The following is a 21494-nucleotide window of genomic DNA, read 5'->3' as shown; positions in this document are numbered from 1 at the left end:
CTATGGACTCAGAAGGACTCAGGGAGTCCCATGCCCCATGGCTCAATGTCAGTGCCCAGCAATGAACAATGGACTGTCCCTGTTTTCCACTTGGGGGTTTAAAGGCTGGCCTGGCTACTCACTTTCCTTCATTGAACAGAAAGTGGCTATCTATCTTTCACCAGCAGAGACATTGTTCAGTTAAAATACCTTTGTCTTCAGGCCCCTCATTGTTGCAGGGATACCAATGTCCAGTATAGAAATTCAGCAGATGCTGTAGAGTTGTCAGCATAAGGAGTTTTCTCCAGTGGAGGCCTTGACAGAATTTAACAACATGGAAGGGGAACAGAGAAGGTGACCTTGACCTCAATGTTGATCTAAAATCTGAATAATGAATAGAAGTGAACTAGATAGAGATAGAGCAGCATGTTCCAAGGCCACATGCTTTCTGGGAGGAGTTAGAAATAAGGAACCAAAGGTGGGTGGGGTGGAGAGAACCACAGCTCCTTAAAAGAGAGTAGCCCAGGGGACCTTAAATTTTCCCTGCATGTACTGAGGGTTTCAATGAGGAAAAGGAGTGTCAGATTTACATTTGGAGACACTGCTCTGCCTGTAGGAAGGAGGATGGGTTGAGGGCTCCAGAGGAAGAAGGGTTTCCCAGCTGAGTCAGAGTGACAAGGGCTTACACACAAGTAGTAATGATAGAAAAGGGGGAGAAAAGGGTCCAGTAGGAATCTAACAAGGCTTCATGGATAGGCCTAGACATGGAACATGAGGTGTGTATGAGGGCTACAACTGTACTGGGGAAGTGAAGGGAAGAGGAGTGGATACAGAAAGGAGAAGGGTGATGCTGAACACCTTTTCTTGAGGTTGGATCTGAATGGGGAGTCTTGGCTGTGGGCATAAGGGAATGGAGAGGGTTTCTAGGGTAAGCAGTGGCTCTGTTTTCCCTGTGTGCAGCCATCTCTTTGGCATTCTGAAGAAGACACTGAGGTGCTCTCTTACAGAGCTGAGTGTTTTACCATGGCATATAGTTGGAGTATAATAAAAATGCAACAAAGACCACTGGGCATGGTGGTGCACAGAGTTGATCCCAGCACTTGGGAGGCAGAATTAGAAGAATAGCCATGAGTTTGAGACCACCCTGAGACTATATTGTGAGTTTCAGGTCAGCCTGGGCCACAGTGATACCGTAACTCAAAAAAAAAAAAAAAAAAAAGAAAGAAAGAAAGAAAAAAAAGAAAAGAAAAGAAAAGAACAAGAATGCATTAACGATGAAATGTGGTGGCACATGTCTTTAATTCCAGCACTTGGGAGGTAGAGTTACAAGAATTGTTGTGAGTTGGAGACCACTCTGAGAATACCTCTGCCTCCTTAGTGCTGACATTAAAGGCGTACACCACCACACATAGTTTATTACTATTATTTTTATCACATCTCTGTGATACTATACATCCATTAATTTTTTCTTTTAAATGTAAATTTTTGAGGTAGGGTTTCACTCTAGTCCAGGCTGACCTCGAATTTGTCTCAGAATAGCCTCAAACTCATGGTGTTCCTCCTACCTGTCCCTCCCGAGTGCTGCAATTAAAGGTGTGTGCCACCATGCATAGCTGAAATGTACACTTTTTCAGGCGAATTCAGTGGAATGGCCTCCTGTTCAAGAGAGAGAGACAGAGAATATATACAGTTGGCACAAGCAGGGCCTCCAGCCTCTGTAACTAAACTCCAGGCTTACATGTGTTCTGGGGTCTTGAACATGGGTCCTTAGTCTTTGTAGTCAAGTTCCTTAACTGCTAACCCATCTTTCCAGCCCTAGATTTTTTTTATTTTATTTATTTGCTTGTTTGAGAGGTAGAGTGAGAAAGAAACAAACAGATAAAGAGAGAGAGTGATTCATACCATGATCTATTGTTCAAAGCATATATCTCTCCTTTTTCATACTTAAAAACATGTTTTGCTGTAAGAAAATGGGACCTCAGTTATAATTAACTGCAGTCCGTGGCATCAAACAAGTCCCATTGTTACAAAACTGAAAGTCTGGTACTCACCAAGCTCTAACTCCTGATTCCTTTATCCTCTCAGTCCTTAGAAACCTTTTTTGAATTTCATGTCACTAAGAATTAGGCTACTTCAGGTTCCACCTGGAAATGGAAACACACTACCATATTATTTTGTGTTGGGGTCACATCATTTAGCATTATGTCTTCAAGGTTTAGGCATGTTGTAGTCTGTGTCAGAATTTCTTCCCTTTGTGCAAGGCTGTTGGTTTAACCCCTGACATTGCATAAACCAGTCTAGGTGGCACATACCTGTAGTCCATGGAGCTGGAGCAAAAAGGATCTGCAGCAGGCTGGAGAAATGGCTTAGTGGTTAAGTGCTTGTCTGTGAAGCTTAAGAACTCTAGTTTGAGAATCAATTCTGCAGGACCCATGTTAGCCATATGCACAAGCGAGAGCACATGTGTGGAGTTTGTTTGCAGTGGCTGGAGGCCCTGCCATGCCCATTCTCTTTCTCTCTCTCTCATATATATATATATGCACACACACATACATACATACATACATATATATATATACACACACACACATATATATATACATATATATATATATACATACATATATATATATATATATATATATATATATATATATATATATATATAAAATCTGCTTCTTTCTGTCTGTCGTTCTCAAATCAATAAATAAATAAAACAAAAATATTTAATAAAAGAAGGATTTGCAGGTCACAAGACACTCCTCAGGTGCATAGAAGTTGGAGGCCAGTCTGGACCTTAGGAAATCCTATCTTGGAAAAAGAAAATAAAGGTTGGAGAGATGCTTTAGAGGTTAAGGTGTCTGTCTTCAAAGCACAGGGACCCAGGTTCAGTTCTCCAGTTCCCGTATAAACCATCTGCACAAGGGTATGAGTTTGTCTGGTGTTGAATTGCACTGGCTATAGGACTTGGTATGCCCATTCTCTCTATCTGCCTTCTCTCTTTCTCTGTCTCATTCTTCCTCAAAATAGAAAAATAAATAAAATTTTAAAAGAAAACTATTAGACTATATACATCACACTTTGTGTCTGTGTTGACCCTTTAGCAGACAGCTGAGTGGCTTCCCCTTTCTGCCAATTGTGAACCATGCTGCTGGGAACAAGGGTGCATAGATTTCACCACCAATAAGTGCTTACAACTCTTGTTTGGGTCTGAAATATTGGCTCAGTGGAAAAAGGTGTTTACTTAACTCATGTGTGTGTGTGTGCATGTGTGTTTGTATGTGTGAATGTGTGTGTGTGTGTTTGTACATGCATGTGCATGCATGCATGCATGCTTATGCATACTAAGTGGAATTTGTGTGTGGTGTGCATACGTCATTTAAATATTTGTATTAATTTATTTATATGAGAGAAAGAGAGAAACAATGGGCATACAGGGCATCTTAGCATTGCTTCCTGAGACAGCCCCTTGCCCTAACCAATCAGCTGTCCTTCTGACTCACCTGAGCCAGATTATAAAGCCTACCACCATAAGGTTATAAATATGTTTGCAGTGTAACAGCAGAATCTCTGTGCTTCCTGACCTCTCATGAACTTCCAGCTGCTGATGAGTTTCCTCTCATTTCTTCCAGGCAGGACAAGCCAAGGGGAGAGACACCTGGCCCTTTCTTTCCAAAAGAACTTTGCACACCCTTGTTTCTTTACATAAAGCATGAGCTCTTTGTACTTTATTCCCTATCCTCTCAGGTTTTTGTTAGGCCCTCCACATGGTCTCTCAAGCCATGTGGGTGTATTCACTCTCCTCCCCTTGGTTCTGTACTTCCCTCAGTAAATATAATAATTTAATGATTATACTTCTCCATCTTATTTTACTCAATTCTTTCCTTCCCACCTGCTTTTGGTTGTGTGTTTTGTCCCAGCAGCATGCATGCAACTGCAGCACCTTTATTTGGAGTTTATGTCCACCATTGTAACCTTTTGAACCTGTTCCATGACCTTGAGTCAAACATATCCCAAATGTATCTGCTGCCATTTCTTTTTAAATGTTGGCTTTAATCTAGACATTCTCAGGGATGTGTTCATCCCTAAAGGACTTCCCTGGCTGAGTAGATTTAGACAGATAATAAGTCAGTGAGGGGTGGAAAGATGGGTCAGGTGATAAGGCACTGGGTTGCAAATCTTGGTGTCCTGGGTTTGATTCCCCAGTGCCCACATAAAGCCATATGCACAAAGGGGCACATACAACTGCAGTTCATTTGCAGCAGATAGAGGCCTTGGTCCACCCATACTCACTATGTCTGCCTCTTTCTTTCTCTTTCTCTCTCATATAAATTAAAAAAATATATATTTAAAATGCATACATATATATATTTAAAATATTGTATTTACTTATGGGCAAGCAGTGGGAGGGAGGGCCTCTAGCTGCAGGTAACAAACTCCAGACATATGCATCCATTTGTGCTTCTGGCTTATGTGGGTATTGTGGAACCAAATCTGGACCAATACACTTTGCAGACAACACCCTTAATCACTGAGAAACCTTATAGTCCTAGGTTTATGTTGAAGTCAGTTTTGCACTGCTGGTAGAAATCACTAAACCAAGGAGAACTTGTGGGAATAAGAGGTTTATTTTGGCTTACTGACTCAAGGGGAAGCTCCATAACGGCAGAGGAAAATAATGGCATGAGCAAAGGGTGGACATTACACACTGCCCAACATAAGGTACCCAATAGCAATAGATAGTGTACCAAACACCCTGCCGGCAGGACCACTGGTGGAGGTGACTGTGGCAGATGGGACTTTCCTGTTGCACTGAGTGATGCTGAACTTCTACAGCTGAAGGCTCAGCCTTCTGGGGAATACCTGTGGAGCCCTTAAAAACATGGCAGTGACTGTGGATTTTGGGGTGCAGGGACCAGTTGCATGCTGGCACCATGTTACTGGTAACTAATTCTCACTACCACTCCTGGGACATCGGTTCCTTGAAGGTTCCCCATATGAACCAGTGGTCAACAGATTGTTGCATATATTCTGGGAGGTGCCCTTTATGTCACTTTATTGCTGCTCTCACCTTTGATCAGAGAAATAGTAGACTCCTGGGGAGATGCAAAATTCATGAAAGTGAGTACAGCATGGAGGTTCATGCCTTTAATCTCAGCACTTGGCAGGCAGAGGTAAGAGGATCTCCATGAATTGGATGCCACCCTGAGACTACATAGTGAATTCCAGGTCAGCCTGTACTAGAGTGAGACCCTAACTAGAAAAATAATGTGAGTGCACGCGCATGCACACGCACACCCCCCCCAACACATACACAATAACATCATTGAAAGTGCTGAGAATATGAAGCTGTTGAAATCTGAGTGATAAGTGAGCCATCTCTGTGATGCCCCGCCCCCAAGTCTCAGTGGACATAATGGAAGAATGATAAAGAATGGAAGAAAGAATGAGGATGTGGAGGAGTGGTTTGTATCACTATCTTCTGAGCCTGGACTAAAGGCTGACAACATTGTGCTTGTCAACCTGTCAACAAGGATGATGATGAAAGATCCCCCAAAGATGTTAAGACAGAAGGGAGACTAGTCAGAAAGAACAAGGAGTTCAGTGAGTACAAGGACAAAATGGTAATTGGAGGAGATTGTGTGGCGTGTGTGTGTGTGTGTGTGTGTGTGTGTGCGTGTGTGTGTGTGTGTGTGTGTGTGTGTGTTTCCTGTTGCAATGAGTGGTGCTGAGCATCTATGGCTAAAGGCATGGCCTTCTGGGAAGTGCCTGTGCAGCCCTTAAATACCTGGCAGTGGTTCTAGATTTTGGGTTGCAGGGACCAGTTGTGTACTGGTACCATGTTCCTGGTGATTAATTCTCACTGCCATTCCTGGCACATAGTCTCTTGAAGGTTCCCCATATGAACCAGTGCTCAGCAGATTGTCAGGTATATCCAGGGAGGTGCCTTTTGTGTCACATTATTGCTGCTCTCACCTTTGATAAGATAAGTTATAGACTCCAGGGGAGATGGAAAATTCATGAAAGTGACCAGTATGGAAGTGCCCATCTTTAATCCCAGCAGAGGTAAGAGGATCTCCATGAATTTGGTGCCACTCTGAGACTACATAGTGTGTTCGAGGTTAGCATGGACTAGAGCAAGACTCTACCTAGAAAAATAATGCACACACACACACACACACACACACACACACAGAGAGAGAGAGAGAGAGAGAGAGAGGGAGAGAGACAGAGAGAGAGAGACAGAGAGAGAGAGAGAGAACTAACATCATTGAATGTCCTGAGAATATGAGGTTGTTGAAAGCTCAGAGCTAAGTGAGCCATTTCTGACACCTCCCAAGTTTCAGGGAACATACGGAAGAAAGGTAAGAAAGAATGGAAAAAACTGAGGACTGGGAGGAGTGAATTGTATCACTATCTTCTGATCCTGCACAAAGAGCTTACAACATTGGGCTTGTCAACCCTTCAACAAGGATGATGATGAAGGATCTCCCAAAGAAGTTAAATCAACTCCTACCAAATCAGAGAGCCAGAGCCTCAGAGGCCCCCAACACCTCAGCACTGAAGCAGACCAAAAACGAGCCCAGCATGGCTGAGGGAAATTTTGCAGAAGAGGGGGCGGAAAGAATGTCGGAGTCACATGTTTGGTCATGATTTGCAGAGACATTTATCATACCAATAACTGGGGCCTAACGCCACAATGCACAACCCTTTTTCATTAACAAGGAGGGTCTAATGGGAAGGGGTAGATCACAGATGAGCCTAAATAATGGTACCAAACTGCCTGTATTTACTGAAAAGAAAACTAATAAATTAAATTAAAAAAAAGAAGTTAAAACAGAAAGGAGACTAGTCAGAAAGAACAAGAAATTCAGTGGAGGAGAAGCAAAGGTACAGGGACAAATATGGTAATTGGAGGAGATTATGATAAAATTGGATTGTGTGCTGGACTTGTTGACACACACCTTTAATCTCAACACTAGGGAAGCTGAGGTAGGAGGACTGCTGTGAGTTTGGGGACACCCTGAAACTACATAGTGATTCTGAGGTCAGTCTAGGACAGAGCAAGACCCTACCTTGAAAAACAAACCAGAGAGAGAGAGAGAGAGAGAGAGGGAGGGAGGGAGAGGGAGAGAGAGGAGAGTGTCGTGTACATGAATGAATATTTCTACTGGAATGTTTCTTTTTCTTGAAAGGAGAAGGGAAAAAGAGACATCTCCAGGGTTTCCTTACCCAGGACTGTGCTATGAAAATGGTTCTGGAGTCCAACTTGCCTGCATTATGAATTGCCTCCATTCTTTTAAGTCTTGGCTATGCTGGTTTTGGGTTCACACTGAACCAAGATGCAAGCCCATCTTTTCTTAGCTTCACAATAGACTAAGATGTGAGACTATTTTGTGTTGGCTTCATGATGGACCAAGAAATGATCCTATCTTGCATTTAGCTCCACGTCTGCTTCCTGAAGATGTGACCTAAAAATGTGAAGTGTATCACTGTCGCTAGTCCAATTGGTTTCTCTACCTAGTCAGCATGCCCTGAGAACCTCCTTTCAAGGACTGGGATAAGAAGATACTTCTTCCGTTAGTGGTCACAAAATGCACTGCAACTGCTCTAGGCATCATATCCAACTTTTCTTGGCAATGCCCATAAAAAAGAAACTAAAAGATAAAGAGCTAAAAAAGATGATATTTAGGGGTGAAAGGTGATTTCTTTCAAAGACTGATGTCCTGAGTTCAATTCCCAGTTTTCACATAAAGCCATGAGCACAAAGTAGTGTATCTGTCTAGATTTTGGTTTTCTATGGCAAATAATCTGACACACCTACTCTTCCTTCCTCTTTCTTTCTCTGTAAAATAAATAAATAAATAAATATTTTAGAAAGAGAATAAGGGCTGGAGAGGTTTCTCAGTGGTTAAGACACTTGCCTGCAAAACCTAATGACCTGGATTCAATTTCTCAGTACCCATATAATGCCAGATTCACAAGGTGGCACATGCATCTGAACTTTACAGTAGGTTCAGACAGTGAAGTACCCACTCTTTTAGTCTCTCTTCCCTCTAACTCTGTCTCCTTGGAAACATAATAATAATAAAAAGATTTAAAAACTGAGGAAAACTTTCCATGGATGGCCTCCAACAGACATCTCATTGGCCTAATTATGTCACATGGCCCATCTTAACCACACACTAGAAATTGTTTACTCCTTTTATGAAACAGAAGTGATGGTCCCACATCCTTTTCACCCCTTGCAGGGTAGTTATGAAGATTAAATGAAATAAAATGTGGCTCTCATATGGCTCTAACATTTTCATGATATTTAGAGTTTCATATAAATTCATATTTTTGCTTTTTCTGAATCATCTTAGAATCACTTGGAAGAAATTTTCTGTCAGGTTCTGATATAAATTTTCATCAAATTAAAACTATTTTGATGGCTGGAAATATTGCTTAGTGGTTAAAGCACTTGCCTGTGAAGCCCAAGGACCCATGTTCAACTCTCCATATTCCATGTTAGACATGCTCACAAAGGTGAGGCAAGTGCAAGGTCACACTTGCCCACTAAGTGGCTCAAAAGCCTGGAGTTGATTGTACTGGCTGAGGCCCTGATGCACCAATTCTCTATCCCCCCCCCCCCCCGTGTGTGTGTGTGTGTGTGTGAAACTATGTATTTGGGGGCTGTAGAGATTGCCTGGTGATTAATGAACTTGCCTTCAAAGCCTAAAAACCTGGTTTCAATTCCCCAGTAAAGCCAGGCAGGGAAAGCAGTGCATGCATCTGGAGTTGAGTTGCAATGACAAGAGACCTTTGTGCATCCATTCTCATTCTCTCTCTCTCTCTTTCTCTCTTTCTTTCTGTCTCTCTCTCTCTTTCTCCCTTGCACATCCGTGTGTGTGTCTTCCAGCTCCCTTTGTGTGAAATTGGTAAACAAATAAAAATATTTTGGACATTTTAAAACTCAGCAAGAATGCATAGAAAGGGCACCTTTCACGCTAATTTGGTAGTACTTTCCTGGATGATAATTTGGCAGTATGTAGCAGAGGTCCTTATGGACCTATGCACTGGAAATGAAATTCTGCATTTGAAAACTTACCTGGAGAAAATAAAGAGAGAGATGGGCAAAACTTTGGAAGATGTTTATGATTTTAATATACTATGAAAAGAATCCATCACATAGCAACAGAATGCAATGATAGGCAGCTATTGAAATCATGGTTTTCAAATACATTTACTGACATGGAAGATATTCTTATTTATTTGGAGGTAAAAGGTGTATTATAAAGTATATTTCAAATTTTATTTATTTGAGAAAAAAGAAAGAGGCAGAGACAAAGAGAGAGTACAAGAGAATGGGAATGTCCACATCTCTAGCTTTTTCAAATGAATTCCAGATGCATGTACCTCTATGTTCATCTGGCTTTACATGGTTCCTGGGGAAGGAAATCTGGGCTGTCAGACTTAGCAAGTAAACACCTTTAACTACTGAACCATCTCTTCACCTCCTCCTGATGCAGTTTTGGATTACTCTCTAATACTTTTGAAATAAGAAAAGTGTTGGGCTTCAGAACAAAAAGATATCTGTGTGTTACTAACTTGTAAATATTAACCACTTTACTATATTCAGAACAAAATAAAAAGAAAAAAATAAAATAAAGACAATATTTCAGGAGGAAAAAAGGAGAAAGATTCCCGAAGAGAAAACAGCCAGAAATAAATGTCAATATATCTTGGCTGCTCTGTGGTAAGCAGAAGTCTTTATTGAAAACAGCAAGTTCTGGCTGGCAAGAAGGAATGCAATCTTATGAGGATGGAAGTCTAATGCCAGAGAAGGAGACACTGGGAGGGTCGGGACCAGGCCAGGAGCAGATGCTTTACCCTGCAGGCCTGGCACTCAGCTCCACAATCTGAGCTCCATTCTGGCCCTCAGAGTCTGCAATGACAATGAAGCCTATAATGACAGTGAAGCACATGTAATCTCCACTGCCTGGCACACCTGATTCCTCTCTTGCTCGATGTCCAGGGCAGGTTCCTTCAGGAGTTTTGCCATCTGGAGAACACCACTCCTAATGAGTGGCCTCCAGGATGTGCAGCAGGATGGTGGAAGTACAGGATCTTTAGTATCTCAGGCCATGACTACCACTATTGCCCACATTGCATGTGCTAGAACAGTGATATCACCGGGAGGCTGAGGAAAAAAGATCAATTTCAGGAAGACTGTCTTAGCTTCTGTTGCAGTCCGGTTCACATTGCTGGTAGAAATCACCCAACTGAGAGCAGGTTCTGGGAAAAAGATTTATTTTGGCTTACAGGCTCGAGGGGAAGCTCCATGATGGCAGGGGAAAACGATAGCATGAGCAGAGGGTGAACATCACCCCCTGGCTAACATAAGGTGGACCACAGCAACAGGAGGGTGTGCTAAACACTGGCATGGGGAAACTGGCTATAAGGCCCATAAGCCCGCCCCCAACAATACACTCCCTCCAGGAGGCATTAATTCCCAAATATCTATCAGCTGGGAACCTAGCATTCAGAACACCTAAGTTTATGGGGGACACCTGACTCAAACCACCACAGCTTCCTACACCTTTTTCAGGTGCCAAGGCATGGATGACATTGAGAGTTGTGAATGAAGGGCTGTCTGTCTGTATTTGTGTGTTGGATTGAATCCAGTGCTCCATAAACTCATTTGTTTTGAATGTTTGGTCCCCAGCTGGTGGCAATTTGGGAAGTGAAGTCTTGTTAGAGGAGGTGTGTACTTGAGGGGTAGGCTTAGCAGTATTTTAGCCAGCTCTTCCTTGCCAGATCTCAGCTGAAATCTTTTGCTGCTATTTTTCCACCTGCTGTGGCAGACGTGATGCCCAGCCTCTGCTCATGTCATGTTTTCCTCTGCCATCATGAAGGCTCCCTGGAGACTGCATGCCAGAATAAAAACATTTCCTTAGCTAAAGGGATTGCATAGTGGTTAAGGTGTTTGCCTGCAAAGAGAAAGGACCAAGGATCAATTCTTCAGGACCCACCTTAGCCAGATGCACAAGGAAGTGCATACATCTGGAGTTTTATTTGCAGTGACTAGAGGCGTGGTGGGCCCTTTCTCTCTCTCTCTCTTTCTTCCTCTCCATCTTTCTCTGTCAAGTAGGTACCTAAATAAAAATTAAAATTATGGAAAAATCTTTTCCTAGTCTAGGTATGGTGGCATATGTCTTTAATCCCAGTACTTTGAAGGTTGAGGTAGGAGAATCTCTGTGAGTTTGAGGGTACTAACCCTAAGGTTGCAGTGAATTACAGGTTAGTCTGGGCTTGAGTGAGACCTTACCTTGAAAAACAAAAACAAAACTTTTCCTGCCATCAACTGCTTCTGGTCAGGTGTTTTTTTTTTTTTTTTTTTCTTTTCACAGCAACACATAGTATTTATTTATTTACAATACCTTGTAAAGAGATAGCTCAGCAGTTAAGGCACTTGCCTGCAAAGTCAAAGGACCCAGGTTTGATTCCCCAATACCTAAATAAAGCTAGGTGCACAATGTGGCACATGCAACTAGAATTGGCTTGTAGTGGTTAGAGGACCTGTTGCACCCATTTTCCCTCTCTCTATCCCTCTCCATTGCTCTCTCTTGCAAACAAATAAATAAATAAACAAACATAGAATTAGGACATGCTAAACTCTTCTGACCTATCAGGGTGCTGGCCCCCTTCATCATCCTTCTGCACTATGCAGGAATGGACGTCAAGTGTCAGGCCTGGTCTCCATCAGTCTTGGGGAGCAGCAGGTAGTAGAGCTGTCAGCATGGTCTTTCTGAATGTGCTCAGCCTATACCCTTGATATCAAGCAGAAATGTTCCCTGCTTGGAAGGGTCCAGATAGCCACCTCTGCTTTTGTGCCCATAGGGCTCAGGTTCTTGAACAAAGAGTGTATTTCAGACCATCTACCTCACTTCCCTACCTCACTTAAACTTTAGTAAATGTCAACTGTGATGAACACTTTCTCCCAAGGCAGTGGATTAAGGCAAATTTCATTTTCTACATGGTAAGAAAGCCATACCACATTGTATATTCACAGCTCCACCACCATTTTTTAAAGAAAGGGGGTGGGGGGAATCAAAATCATTTTGACTTGTAGAGTTAGCCCACAGTTATGGGTAAGATAAATGTCTCTGCATATCATGGCCCAATATGTGGCTCTGACATTCTTTCCACCCCCTCTTCCACAAAATTTCCCTGAGCCATGTTGGGTTCATTTATTGTCGGCTTCAGTGATGTGGTGTTGGGGGCCTCTGAGGCTCTGGCTCTCTGATTTGGTAGGAGTTGATTTTTCTCTGTGTTGGTCCGTCACAATGCACGACCCATATACCTCAACAAGGAGGTGCCAATTGGGAGGGGTCAGGTCATGGATCAGCCTAATAATGGTACCAAACTGGCTGTATTTAGCTGAATACAAAAATAATTAATAAAAAAATTAAATTATTTTGACTTAAAATCTTTTAATAATGGAAGAAAAGCAATTTCTACAGACAATGTCTTGAAAAGCTTTGTTGCTTAAAGTGTCACCTATGGGGGAAGTGGCAGATTACACAAGGCCTGTGAAATCCCTCTAGCTCTGTCTTATTGAACAGAAGGAACCAGCTAGGAGAACAATCCTTGACTAATTCTGGACAGATGAGATTCTATCCTCAACCTCTGATCCAGCCGCTAGCTATTTGTATAAACTCTTGTGCAGGGTTCTCTCTGTGAACTCAGCATCCTTACCTATATGGTCACTTATTTTTTTTTTTTTTAATTTAATTTATTAGTTTTTTTTTCAGTAAATACAGACAGTTTGGTACCATTATTTAGGCTCATCTGTGATCTACCCCTTCCCATTAGACCCTCCTTGTTAATGAAAATGGGTCGTGCATTGTGGCGTTAGGCCCCAGTTATTGGTATGATAAATGTCTCTGCAAATCATGACCCAACATGTGACTCTGACATTCTTTCCGCCCCCTCTTCCACAAAATTTCCCTGAGCCATGTTGGGTTCATTTTTGGTCTGCTTCAGTGCTGAGGTGTTGGGGGCCTCTGAGGCTCTGGGTCTCTGATTTGGTAGGAGTTGATTTTTCTCTGTGTTGATCTCCTTCCCCTTTGTACTGGTATCCAGTTCATAGGAAAACATCACCCGTGCTTATTTTGCCAGTTGTCCTTAGTTTCAGTTGGGCCGCTTTTGAGGTATGTTGGGCCAGCTCTCTTCTTAGGATCTGCATCTATCTGGAAAAGAGAAGCAGATTCTCCAACGGAGAGTAAGTTAGCACCCGGAAAATTGAGATAAGACTTACTTTTTTGATAGACAGTATGGTAGGTTTTGGCCCTCTTATACTCCGTGATTGATGGTAGCTTAATATTGTAGAGTGGGCTTGTGTTTGGGTATGGTTCTGACTTGTTTCCCAGCTCCAGCAATGGGTCTAGTACCACTGAGTGGATCAGTTAACCAAATCAAGAGCAATTGATTCCTCACCATGGCTGTGTACCACTACTGCACTTGTTTGGGCATCACATCCGGTTATTTGTGGCTAATTAGGTTAAACAATGTGTTGCTTGGACAGATCTTGGTCATTTCCCCCAGTCGCCTATGTAGCGCCTTCTGGCACTAGACACAGGGACTGTCTGGGGACTGACTCTCTCCTGGCTTCCAGCCATGTCATTCCATTTTACGTGTCATCTGCATATGGAGTCTTCAGCAATAGGGTCTTACCACTGGCCTTTGGTGGGTCATCAAGTACTCTGACAGAAGTCTGTCATTGTTTTGGGAAACCTTGTAGGTTTCTCTGATCAAAAGCTCATTGTGGATGGTAGCCCCAAGCTGGAAGTGGGGGTTACAGGTCAGTGTCCACTAAGAAATTGAGGAAAAAGATAACTAATATACAAGAGTTCGAGAGGATAGAGATAGAGGGGAGAGGGGGAGTGGGAGGGAGGGAAGATGTAAGAGATTTAGGTCAGGCTTGATCCTACCCTCTCCAGTGTCTTGTACACCTTACAGGTGTTTCCTGTAAGGGTCTAGTGAAGATTCAGCCATTTGGTCTCTTTTCGGAAGCATAATTTCATGGTATCATTGCTGTTTGTGTCTGCATTAGTGTTTTCCACCCTTTGATTCCCTCCCTGCCCTCCCATCCATCTTATTGTCTAGTCCATGAGGTGCTTGCTGGGTATGTAAGGCATCTTGGGCAGATTCAGGTTAGGTGTTGCAGATGACTGAGACTATGTGTCGATTTTTTTTTCTGTGATTGGGTAAGTTCAGTGAGAATGATCTGTTCCAGGTTCAACCGTTTTTCCTCAAATTTCTTTATGTCGTTTTTTTCTTACTGCTGTATAGAATTCCATTGTGTAGATATACCACATCTTTGTTATCCATTCTACTAATGATGGACATCTGGGTTGATTCCAGCTTTTAGCTATTACGAATTGAGCTGCTACAAACATGGTTGAGCAAATCTCTCTGGCTTTTGGTTTGAAGGTTTTAGGGTAGATGCCCAGTAATGGTATAACTGGGTCTGTTGGTATTTATATAGCCAGCTTTTTCAGGATTCTCCATATTGCTTTCCAAAGTAGTTGTACCACCTGCATTCCCACCAACAATGAATGAGTGTCCCTGCATCTCCACATCCTCGCCAGCATTTATTTTCATTTGACCTTTTGATGTTGGCTATATGTATTGGGGTAAGGTGGAATCTCATACTTGTTTTAATTTGTATTTCTCTGATGATTAGAGATGATGAACATTTTCTTAGGTGTGTGTTTGCCATTTGTATCTCTTCCTCTGTGAATTGCCTGTTTAACTCTGTGCCCCATTTTGTGACTGGGGTATTTGTCTTTTTATTGTTTAGACTTTTGAGTTCTTTGTAAATTCTAGAGATAAGGCCTCTATCAGTTGGATAACTTGCAAATATTTTCTCCCATTCTGTGGGTTTTCTATTGGCTTTGCTTATTATATGCATGTCTGTAAAGAAACTCTACAGCTTCATATGATCCCAGTGGTTGAGTGACTGTTTAAGAACTTGAACCACTGGGGTTTTATTCAGGAAGTCCTTTTCCATTCCTATATCATGGAAAGTACTTCCTAAATTTTCTTCCAGTAGTTTTCGAGTCTCTGGTCTTATATTGAGGCCTTTGATCCATTTGGATTTGAGTGTTGTGCATGGTGGAATGTGTGGATCAAGTTTTAGTTTCCTGCATGTGGTTATCCAGTTTGTGCAGCACCATTTGTTGAAGATTCTATCTTTTTTCCAGTCTATATTGTTTGGGCCTTTGTCGAATATCAAGTAGCTATAGTTACTTGGCCCAAAATCTGGGTCCTCAAGTCTATTCCATTGGTCTATACTCCTGTTTTTATGCCAGTACCATGCTGTTTTTATTAATATGGCTTTGTAATATAGCTTTATATCGGGTATGGTGATGCCACCTGAGGTATTTCTTTTGCTGAGGATATGTTTGGATATGCGAGGCCTTCAACCTTTCCATATGAAATTTGAGATCATTTTTTCTATCTCTGTGAAGGACACTGTAGGGATTTTAATTGGAATTGCATTAAATCTATATATTGCCTTTGGTAGGATTGTCATCTTCACAATGTTAATTTTGTCTATCCAGGAGCATGGGAGGTCTTTCCAATCATTTCAAGTCCTCCTCAGTTTCTTTTTTGAGAGTTTTTATATTTTCGTTGTATAGATCTTTTACTTCCTTGGTTAATGTTCTTCCGAGGTATTTTATTTTTTTGTTGCTATTGAAAATGAGACTATGTCCTTTATTTCTTTTTCTGTGTCTTTGTCATTTGCATACAGAAATGCTACCGATTTTTGTGCATTGATTTTGTATCCTGTTACTTTGCTATAGGAGTTAATCACCTTCAGGAGTTTTGGGATGGAGTCTCTCAGGTCTCTTACCTCTACAATCATGTCATCAGCGAATAGAGCTAACTTAACTTCTTCCTTTCCAAATTGTATCCCTTTTATTTCCTTCTCCTGCCTTATTGCTTGGGCTAGGACTTCCAGAACTATATTGAAAAGCAGAGGTGAAAGAGGACATTCCTGTCTTGTTCCTGATCTCAATGGGAATTCCTACAGTCTCTCTCCATTAAGTAGTATTTGGGCCTTTGGCGCTTTGTATATTGCCTTTATTATGGTAAGATGTGAACCTGTCATGCTGATTCTCTCCAATGTTTTGATCATGAAGTGATGTTGTATCTTGTCAAAGGCCTTTTCAGCATCTATTGAAATGATCATGTGATTTTTATGGTTAAGCTTGTTTATATGGTGTATTACATTAACAGATTTTCGTGTTGAACCACCCTGGTGTTCCTGGGATAAATCCCACTTGGTCAAGGTGGATAATGCTTTTGATGTGTTGTTGGATTCAGTTTGCGCATATTTTGTTGAGGATCTTTGCATCTATGTTCATTAGGGAAGTAGGCCGATAGTTTTCTTTTCTTGTGTCATCTCTGCCTGGTTTTGGGATTAGGGTGATACTAGCTTCATAGAAGGAGTTGGGTAGCTTTCCCTGTTCTTCAATTGTGTGGCACAGTTTTAGGAAGATTGGTTTGAGTTCTTCCATGAAGATTTGATAAAATTCAGCTGGGAATCCATCTGGTCCTGGACTCTTCTTTTTTGGGACTTTTTTTTATTACTTTTTCAATCTCCATGAGTGTGATGGGTTCATTGAGGTGATTGATCTGCTCTGAGTTTAGCTTTGGTAGATGATATGAATCCAGGAATTTATCCATCTCCTCCACATTTTCCAGTTTTGTGGAGTAGAAGGTTTTGAAATAAGTCCTGATGATTCTGCTGATTTCACTGATGTCTGTTGTGATCTCTCCTTTTTCAGTTTGAATTTTGTTAATTTGGAGTTTCTCCTTTTTTTGCTTGATCAAATTGGCCAGAGGTTTGTCAATCTTATTTATTTTTTCAAAGAACCAGCTCTTTGTTTTGTCAATTGCCTTAATTGTTTCCTTGGTTTCTAATTCATTAATTTCTGCTCTGATTTTAATTATTTCTTTCATTCTGGAGCTCTTTGGGTTGGAATTTTCTTGTTTTTCCAATGCCTTTAGGTGGATGGTTAGGCTATGGATTTGGGATCTTTCTGTCTTTTTTATGAAGGCATTGAGTGCTATGAATTTTCCCCTGAGGACTGCCTTCATTGTGTCCTATAAGTTCTGGTATGATGTGTTCTCATTGTCATTCAATTCCAGGAATTTTGCAATTTAATTTTTTATTTCATCCACTATCCATTTATTGTTTAAGAGTGTGCTATTCAGTTTCCAGTTGCCGTTGGGGTTCTTGTTGGTTTTTTTGTTGTTGATTTCTAGGAATATAGCATTATGATCTGATATCATGCAGGGAATTATGTCGATTTTCCTAAATATGTGGAGGCTATCTTTGTGACCCAGTATATGGTCTATTTTAGAGAATGTTCCATGGGCTGCTGAGAAGAATGTGTAGTGTATGGATTTGGGATGGAAAGTTCTGTAGATGTCTGGTAGGTCTAAGTGCTCTATGGTTTTTGTTGAGCTCTCTTACTTATCTGTTGAGCTTCTGTTTGGATGATCTGTCTATTACTGATAATGGTGTGTTGAAGTCCCCAGCTATGATGGTCTTGGTGGTTATTTCTGTTTTATTGTCAAGTAGGTTTTGTTGTATGAACTGTGGTGCCCCTATGTTTGGTGCATACAGATTTATGATTGTAATATCCTCTTGATGGATTGTTCCCTTTATAAGTAGGAAGTAGCCTTCTTTGTCTTTTTTGATTGTTTTGGTTTGAAGTCCACTTTATCTGATATTAATATAGCTACACCTGCTTGTTTCTTATTCCCATTTGCCAAATGCACAAGGTGTCATACAAATCTGAAGTTTGTTTCCAGTGGCTAGAGATCCTGGCATAACCCATTTTTGCATTTGCTCTCTCTCTCCCTCTCTCCCCCCCTGTCTCTCTCTCTCTCTCTCTCTCTCTTCCTGTCTGCCTTTCAGATAATAAACAAAAGTAATAATTTTATTTATTTGTTTGTTTATTTATTTATTAGCGAGAGGATATGGTCCTGCCAAGGCCTCCATCCACTGTAAATGAACTCCAGATGCCTATGTCACTATGTGCATCTGGATTATGTGAGTTCTGCTAATCAAACCTGGGTCTTTATGCTTTGCAGGCAAGCACTTTAACTGCTAAGCCAAGTCTGCACCCTCTGCCACTATCTTTTAGCATCTACTCCTTTTATTGTAGTGTTTAAACTTTATATTTATACATTTTTTATTTTTATTTATTTATTTTTATTTCTTTGAGAGTGATGAGAGAGAGAGAGTGGGGAAAATGGGCGCATCAGGGCCTCCAGCCACTGCAAACAAATTCCACATATGAGTGACCCATTTTGCATGTGGCCAACGTGGGTCCTGGGCAATGGAGCCTTGAACTGGGGTCCTTAGGTTTCACAGGCAAGCATTTAACTGCTAAATGCTTTGTAAGGCAAGCCCAACAGACTAGTATTTGCCTAGATGAAGAGAGGGTAAAAGAGAGAGAGAAAAGTGGCACACCAGGGCCTCCAGCCACTATAATTAAACTCCAGAGTCATGTTGCCACTTGTGCACATGTACGACCCTCCCACTTATGTCACTTTTTGCATCTGGCTTATGTGGGACCTGGAGAGTTGAACATGAATCTTTAGGCTTCACAGGCAAGGACTTAACTGCTAGGCCATCTGTCTAGTCATTATTCATATTTATTTGTAAGGATAAAGAGAGAGTGGGGGAAGAGAGAGAGAGAGAAAAGAGAAAGAGAGTGTAGGGGTGCACCAGGCCCTCTTGCCATTACAAATGAACTGTAGAACCTAGGCTGCCTGGCTTTGCAGGCAAACGCCTTTAACCACCAAGTCACCTCTCCAATCTTCAGGTTTTTGTTTGTTTGTTTGTTTGTTTGTTTTTAATAAAGAAACAGAACAAGGGCCGGAGAAAGGACTTAGTAGTTAAGTTGCTTGCCTGCAAAGCCAAAGAGCCCAGATTAGATTATCCAGGACCCTTGTAAGCTAGATGGACAAAGTGGCACATACATATGGAGTACGTTTGCACTGGATAGAGACCCTTGCATTTCCATTCTCTCTCTCTTTCCCATAAATATATGAAATAAAATTTACTTCCTAAAAAATGACAAACTTCTTATCTACTCAAAAGTAACTGTCTACAAAGTGGCCCACAGACAAGGCCGGATAGTGATATCTCAGTTGCTATATCTCTCATTTTCCCAAAGAGGTGGGACTCTCTTTATGTTTGCAAATTCATCTCCTATGTCTCTTGGCACACTGTATAATCTCTTCTTTTCCAGGAGGACCTGGAATTCACTGCATAGTCTCAACTGGCCTCAAATTCACAGTGATCCTCCTACCTCAGCCTCCCAAGTGCTGGGTTTAAAAGTGTATGCCACCATGCCTGCTTTGTATATTCTTGAGATTTTTATTTATTTATTTTGAGAGAGAGAGGGAAGGAGAGACAAAGAGAGAGGATGAGACAGATAGAGAGAGAGAATGTACATACCAGGAAGTCTAGCCATTGTAAATGAACTTGACATCTGTGCCATTTTCTGCATCTGGCTTAGGTCGGTACTTGAGAATTGAGCCTGGGTCCTTTGGCTTCAAGGCATTAACCATTAAGCCATATTTCCAGTCACTTGTATATTATCATAACACAGGAAATGGGAAATGCTCACTGTCAGTAGGGGAAACATGAAGCATACTTGAGGAACTTGAAGGTTCCCAAGCAGTGGTGGGTTATTCTAAAACCACACTGTCTCCTTTGAATAGTTATTTTGTTTTGTTTATTTATTTGTTTGTTTATATTTTCTTTTTTATTAGTTTCCTATTCAGCAAATACAGGCAGTTTGGTGCCATTATTAGGCTCAAACATGACCTACCCCCTCACAAATGGCCCCTCCTTGTTGATGTATATGGGTCGTGAATTGTGGAGTTAGCCCACAGTTATTGGTACGATAAATGTCTCTGCATATCATGACCCAACATGTGACTCTGACATTCTTTCCACACCCTCTTCTGCAAAATTTCCCTGAGCCATGTTGGGTTCATTTTTGGTCTGCTTAAGTGCTGCGGTGTTGGGGGCCTCTAAGGTTCTGGCTCTCTTATTTGGTAGGAGTTGATTTTTCTCTGTGTTGGTCTCCTTTGCCCTTGTGCTGGTATCTGGTTCATCAGGAAAACAGCACCCTTGCTTGTTTTGTCAATTTTCCTTAGTTTCATTTGGGGTCTTTTTGAGGTATGATGGGGTGGCTCTCTCCTTAGGATCTGCATCTATCTGAAAAAGAGAAGAAGAATCTCCTACGGAGAGTGAGTTAGCACCAGGACAAATGAGATAACCATTTCCTTTTTTTTAAATTTAATTTATTAGTTTTCTTTTCAGCAAACACAGGCAGTTTAGTACGATTGTTTAGACTCATCCATGATCTACCCCCTCGCATTAGACCATCCTTGTTGATGTAAATGGGTCATGCTTTGTGGACTTAGCCCACAGTTATTGGTACAATAAATGTCTCTGCATGTCATGACCCAACATGTGACTCTGACATTATTTCTGCCCCCTCTTCCACAAAATTTCCCTGAGCCATGTTGAGTTCATTTTTGCTCTGCTTCAGTGCTGTGGTGTTGGGGGCCTCTGAGGCTCTGGCTCTCTGATTTGGTAGGAGTTGATTTTTCTCTTTGTTGGTCTCCTTCCCCTTTGTGCTGGTATCTGGTTCATCAGGAAAACATCACCTTTGCTTGTTTCACCAGTTGTCCTTAGTTTCAGTTGGGCCCCTTTTCAGCTATGTTGGGGCAGCTCTTTCCTTAGGATCTGCATCTATCTGAAAAAGAGAAGCACATTCTCCAACGGAGAGTAAGTTAGCACCCAGAAAATTGAGATAACACTTACCTTTTGGATAGAGAGTTTGATAGGTGTAGGCCTTCTTGTACCCCATGATTGATGGTAGCTTGATATTGGAGAGTGGGCTTATGTCTGGGTATGGTTCTGACTTGTTTCCCAGCTCCAGCTATGGGTCTGTACCACTGAGGGGATCAGTTAGCCAGATCAAGAGCAGTTGGTTCCCCACCATGGCTGTGTGCCACTATTGCATTTGTGTGGGCATCACATCAGGTTATTTGTTGCTAATTAGGTTAGACAATGAGTTGCTTGGACAGATATTGGTCACTTACCCCAGATGCCCATGTAGCACCTTCTGGCACTAGACATGCAGACTGTCTGGGGACTGAATCTCTCCTGGCTTCCAGCCATGGCATTCCATTTTACACGTCAGCTGCGTATGGAGTCTTCAGCAATAGGGTCTTACCACTGGCCTTTGGTGGGTCATCAAGTACTCTGACATAAGTCTATAATTGTTTGGGAAACCTTGTAGGTTTCTCGGATCAAAAGCTCATTGTGGATGGTAGGCCCAAGCTGGTAGTGGGGGGTTACAGGTCAGTGCCCACTAAGAAATTGAGGGAAAACATAACTAATATACAAGAGTTAGAGAGGATAC

Source organism: Jaculus jaculus, chromosome Y (genome assembly GCF_020740685.1).
Source record: "Jaculus jaculus isolate mJacJac1 chromosome Y, mJacJac1.mat.Y.cur, whole genome shotgun sequence".
In the NCBI taxonomy this organism is placed as follows: domain Eukaryota; kingdom Metazoa; phylum Chordata; class Mammalia; order Rodentia; family Dipodidae; genus Jaculus; species Jaculus jaculus.
This window is presented reverse-complemented; position numbering follows the sequence as displayed.